Genomic DNA, 6,255 nt, shown 5'->3' with positions numbered 1-6,255 from the left:
ACATTAAATGGGCATCGAGTGTGAATAGTTACAGGGTGCTTGACTCGCAGTTCTTACACGGATCCAACGCAGACGGATCCGTAGTGTGGATTTACAACTTCACCTCCATACATGGAGCGAGAATGCATAACACGGTCAACAAATTAGTACTCCCTAAGCTAAGATGCTGGTGATTCTATTTCCATTTTATTCATATCACATCTGTAGGGATCAGATCACTCGGGATCGCTAATTACCGGGACCTCTTTATTGATTGATCTCTGAGATGGCTAATCTCAGAAATTACAAGCCAAATACAACAATAGCTACAAGGTAGCAAGATTACAAATACACTAAGTGCAGTGAGTACAAATCAGGAACCCTAGCTACTAGCCAAGCCTTCAACCAGGCTGGACTCCTCAAGCTTGATCCGATTAAGCACCTGCACACTAAGTAGAAGTATTAGTAATCAAACGCAAGATCCTTGCGGATCTAAACTGAAATAGCAACAAAGGTTCAAAAGATTTAGGATATGGCTCAGGTCGCGCACACACGACTTCACAGGGCCAAGGACCTCCTCAATCTTCACCAACAAGTCTCAAGGGAGCACTGCGAAGTAACCAAACACTAACCCTAGGGATACTCCGACTGCTACAACACAAGAAACCACCTCAGTCACACGGAGCTCACAACAACCTCAGAGCACTTCTCTGCAACACAAGAACCCTCAAGGAAACCTCCAATCTCTCAAGAATCCAACGAAGAAGTTGGACAAACCCTAGATCTGAGAAGGAATGCTCACACACTCACACACTCAGAAGCTAAACCGATGATTCTCTCTAGAACCGAGAACCAACGAGGGAAACAGAAGATCGGAGAAGATAACCGGCGAACGGTGCCAGAATCCAAAGAGAGAGAAGAGAGAAGCAGGAGCGGCTCATACAAGAGAGAGAGAAGATGGTATCGAACGAATCAGAATGTGATGAGTCTTAAGACTCATAACAAACACTAACCTAGATCCAACGGCCAACAGCCAAGATCCGAGAGAGGCATCCACGTGGCAGCCATCGGAGTATCCCTTATTAGTTATTGGGCTAACACCAATAATCACATGGGCCTATGAATTAAATCAGCCCAGCCGGAATAAATCAAGCCCAATCACAATTAGAGTCCATATACTTCACATACTCCACCTTGGACTAAATTTGGTAAACAGAGGAGAGCCACGGTCATGTGTTGCTTTCATCATAGCCTACAAGGCCCTCTCAAGACACCAAAGAGTTTTAAAGCTCATTAGTCAAGAGATAAGGCCAGGTTGCCTAATAAGACACCCGATGGCAAGCCAATTAGTCTTATAGGACTTTTAATGCCTTGTGATTTCAACTAAGCCAAAACTTAATGAATCATCAAGGTCTTCCCCCGGGACATGCATATGCACATGCTAACCACAATCAAAATGCAGCCTTTTAATGCAAGAAAGCAGTTTCTCCACAGGTAAGCACTTAGTGCCCATGTCTGCAGGGTTTTTATCAGTATGCACTTTATGCAATAAAACCTCAGATTTTTCAACAACATCTCTAATGAAATGGAACCTAACATCTATATGCTTAGTTCTATCATGAAAAACAGGATTTTTGCACAATTAAATAGCAGACTGACTATCAGAATAAACAGCAGGAGTATTATGCAAGAATTTGAGTTCAGAGAGAACTCCCTTTAACCAAATAGCCTCCTTCATAGCCTCTGTGATAGCTATATATTCTGACTCAGTAGTGGAGAGGGAAACTATGTGCTGCAATTGTAATTTCCAACTAATACAAGACCTACACACAGTAAACACATAGGAAGTAGTGGACTTTCTCTTGTCCTTGTCATTAGCATAGTTAGAATCAACAAAACCACATAGCTCAACACCATCATCACACTTAGAAAAACACAGACCATACTTGGAAGTATGTTTCATATACCTAAGCAACCATTTAAGAGCCTCCCAATGCACAGGTCCAGGATTAGACATGTATCTACTTAAGCAAGAAACAACATAGGCAATATCAGGCCTAGTACTAACCATGAGATACATAACAAAACCTATAGCATTAGAATAAGGGACCTTTTTCATAGCTTTCACATCAGACTCAGACTTAGGAAACAAGTCCTTACTTAGCAAGAAATGAGCAGCTAGAGGAACAGAAGCAGTTTTAGCACCAAGCATATTAAACTTTTCAAGAATTTTTTGCACATAAGGCTCCTGATGAAGAATCAGAGATGAAGATTTCCTATCCCTTAGGATATTAATCCCCAAAATCTTTTTGGCATCACCAAGGTCTTTCATGTCAAAATTATCACAGAGAGCAGATTGCACATGTGTAACAGACTTCATGCAAGGACCCATAATAAGCATGTCATCCACATACAGCAGCAAGAACACATGCACTTTATCAAGATCTTTCACATACAAACAAGCATCAAAGGAGCTCCTAACAAAGCCTAACTTCTGCATGCAAGTATTGAACTTAATATTCCACTGCCTTGGAGATTGTTTAAGACCATACAAAGCTTTCTTAAGTAAACACACATGGTTGGGAAAGTTTGGATCCACAAAACCCTCTGGATGTTTCATGTAAATGGGTTTATCCAAGTCACCATGAAGGAAAGCAGTTTTGACATCCATTTGCTTTAATTCCCAATTAAAATGAGCACATAAGGCAAGCATCACTCTCACAGTAGTAAACTTAACCACAGGAGCAAAAATTTCTGTATAGTCTACCCCCTCTTGCTGTGTAAAACCCTTTGCAACCAACCTAGCCTTGTACCTCAACCCCTCAATCTCATCTTTCAGCTTAAACAGCCACCTGCAGTCAACCACAGAGGCACCAGGGGGCAGAGGCACAAGAATCTAGGTTTTATTAAAATCCAAGGAAATTGAGCTTAAGGAAAATCAAGCTTTTAAAACTGCTCCGTCAAAGGCTTTAAATGTTAGGGGCAGATCTAAAAATAGAGGGGGTACTTAATGGCAGCTTTAACATCATTGTAAGAATCAGGGATAGCATTCATTAGGGCAATGCTAATATACTCATCAATGGTTTTGTCACCAGACCTTTTAATGTCTTGAACAAGTTTTTGAAAAATATCAATATTATCCTCAATGTCCTTTGAAAGATCAAGTTTAAACTTAAAGAGTTTTTCAAGCAAATACATTCTTGATGACATTGAGGTTTCAGTATACAGAGTATCTAGCTTTTCCCAAAGCTCAGAGGCAGACTCAATGGTACTAACCTTTCTAATCACTGAATCAGAGAGGTTGAGTATAATAATAGACCTAGCTAATTCATTCATTTCTGCAGCCTTATCTGCAGACTCAGTGTCAGGGACTAATCCCTCCACAGATTTGAAAACTTTATGCTGAATTAAAACACACTTCATTTTCTGTTTCCAAATCACAAAATCATTTTTCCCATTAAAGGGGACAATGCCAACTGGCTGGGACATTTTGAGAAAGATTTTAACACACACAAAAGTACCAGCAAACCAGAGAGCACAGCAAGCAACCCTACTTTCACAGAGAGTGGTCTTAAACACACAACAGTCAAAGAGACCACTTAAAACAGATATGCAGGGGTTTCTCATGCAAGAAACACAGAAGCACTTATACAGCAAAGGCGCACACGCACAGGAGTCACCTCAAAGTGATCTCAAACTCAAGAATCAAGTCCAGAGAGAGTTCTTCCCTATCTGTCACGTGTACCCCGGCAAAAGGATTTCCCAGTTCACAATCACCCAATGTATGGGGGCGCAGGGGGTCACTCAAGGCGGTTAAGGCACATGGTGGATAGGCAATTCACTTAAGGACACAGAGTCAAGCTCTGGGATACACACTTTGAGATTAAAGAGACACTAAAAGAAAACAGCAACGGAAGCAAGAAAGCTGTAAAGAGCAACTAGAACATGCAAGACAAGCAGGAGAACAAAGAGCATAAGCCACGGCCAGTGGCAACTACCAGCAACAACTGCCCACCCCTAAAACTAGAAAGCTGTAAAAGTTTTAGAGATCAAGCCAATTTACCTGAGCGGAAACCCTTCGTTAAGGAGAATCCGACTTACCTCAGAGCCTGTACCGGAGGCTGAGCCTTACTCTGACGAGCCCACCTCCTTATTTTTGCGACCCGGCGCGCCCAAGTGATCCCCCCGTGGCTCTGATACCACTGTAGGGATCAGATCACTCGGGATTCGCTAATTACAGGGACCCCTTTATTGATTGATCTCTGAGATGGCTAATCTCAGAAATTACAAGCCAAATACAACAATAGCTACAAGGTAGTAAGATTACAAATACACTAAGTACAGTGATTACAAATCAGGAACCCTAGCTACTAGCCAAGCCTTCAACCAGGCTGGACTCCTCAAGCTTGATCCGATTAAGCACCTGCACACTAAGTAGAAGTATTAGTAATCAAACGCAAGATCCTTGCGGATCTAAATTGAAATAGCAACAAAGGTTCAGAAGATTTAGGATATGGCTCAGGTCGCACACACACGACTTCACAGGGCTAAGGACCTCCTCAATCTTCACCAACAAGTCTCAAGGGAGCACGGCGAAGTAACCAAACCCTAACCCTAGGATACTCCGACTGCTACAACACAAGAAACCACCTCAGTCACACGGAGCTCACAACAACCTCAGAGCACTTCTCTGCAACACAAGAACCCTCAAGGAAACCTCCAATCTCTCAAGAATCCAACGAAGAAGTTGGACAAACCCTAGATCTGAGAAGGAATGCTCACACACTCACACACTCAGAAGCTAAACCGATGATTCTCTCTAGAACCGAGAACCAATGAGGGAAACAGAAGATCGGAGAAGATAACCGGCGAACGGTGCCGGAATCTAAAGAGAGAGAAGAGAGAAGCAGGAGCGGCTCATACAAGAGAGAGAGAAGATGGTATCGAATGAATCAGAATGTGATGAGTCTCAAGACTCATAACAAACACTAACCTAGATCCAACGGCCAACAGCCAAGATCCGAGAGAGGCATCCACGTGGCAGCCATCGGAGTATCCCTTATTAGTTATTGGGCTAACACCAATAATCACATGGGCCTATGAATTAAATTAGCCCAGCCTAAATAAATCAAGCCCAATCACAATTAGAGTCCATATACTTCACAACATCTAAGAGAATTAATAAGCTGAGGGATAGTTTCTGAGCTATTGGTAAACAACATGAGGTGGCATCAAACTTTCTCTTTTTTTATTGAATTCCCTCTCTCCTTTCACTAATTCTCTACCTCTCTCCTCTCGTCTCCTCTCTAATTCCCTTTCTCCATTTCTCTCCTCCCCTCTCTGATACTTCGATCCCCTTCTCTCCTCCCGTGGACATTTATTTTTGTCAACATAGTAGTCATTTCTAATTTATCAAAAAGTAATATATATTTTATCTCTCATACTTTATTTTCTCCATTTAACATACTAAATATCTAATTTTTAATCTACGTGGGAAAAAAAACGTCCATATTAGTAAGAAATGGAGAAAGAACTATTATTTGGAGCACTTAAAATTGGAATAGTAATGCTTTCAACTTAAAAAATATCCGGTACATTACTATAATCAAGAATAATAATATTACTATTATATTATCAACAGTCCAAAATAAAGAAAGAATGAAAAATGAACTTTAAAGTGTTTTAATTTCCAATGTTGAAAAATATATGTTAAATATATGAGCATTTAGTAGTGAGTTAACAGAATATCATTGTTAATTATTTAATTAACAAGTTTTAATTATTCAGTGGTGTTGCATAATTGATTCTAGGAGGTTAGTAGGGATTGGATTTGGAACAACGGGCTTAAAATTGTAAAGACTCTAACCCTAATAAATTGGGCAACAACTGCAATGCTAAGCCCAATAGCCAACAACTAAAATGGTAAGCCATTTTTAAACTTATTTAGGTTTTGGCTGACACAATGAGAAAAGTTAACTTTTGCTGTATCAAGTTTTAAAATGTAGCTAATCGATAATTTTGGGTAATGAAATATGGATTTTTTAAAGCTTCAAGAGCGGAGGTGATTTTTTTTATGAATATTACGCAACTTACGAGTTCAAGTTCTTATGATTAAATGATTTATTTATGCAAAATTCATTACTTGTATTCTATTTTATGTTTACGTTCAGATTTTCACCTACAAATCATAGTAGATGAATGTGAAATGTGTCATTGCTTGTTTAATACTAAGCTAAAATCGATAGTATATTAAAAAAAATAATTCATAAATGTCCT

The sequence above is a fragment of the Salvia hispanica genome, chromosome 5 (genome assembly GCF_029641045.1).
Source record: "Salvia hispanica isolate PSC_SH4W2 chromosome 5, Shi_PSC_v1, whole genome shotgun sequence".
NCBI lineage: Eukaryota > Viridiplantae > Streptophyta > Magnoliopsida > Lamiales > Lamiaceae > Salvia > Salvia hispanica.
This window is presented reverse-complemented; position numbering follows the sequence as displayed.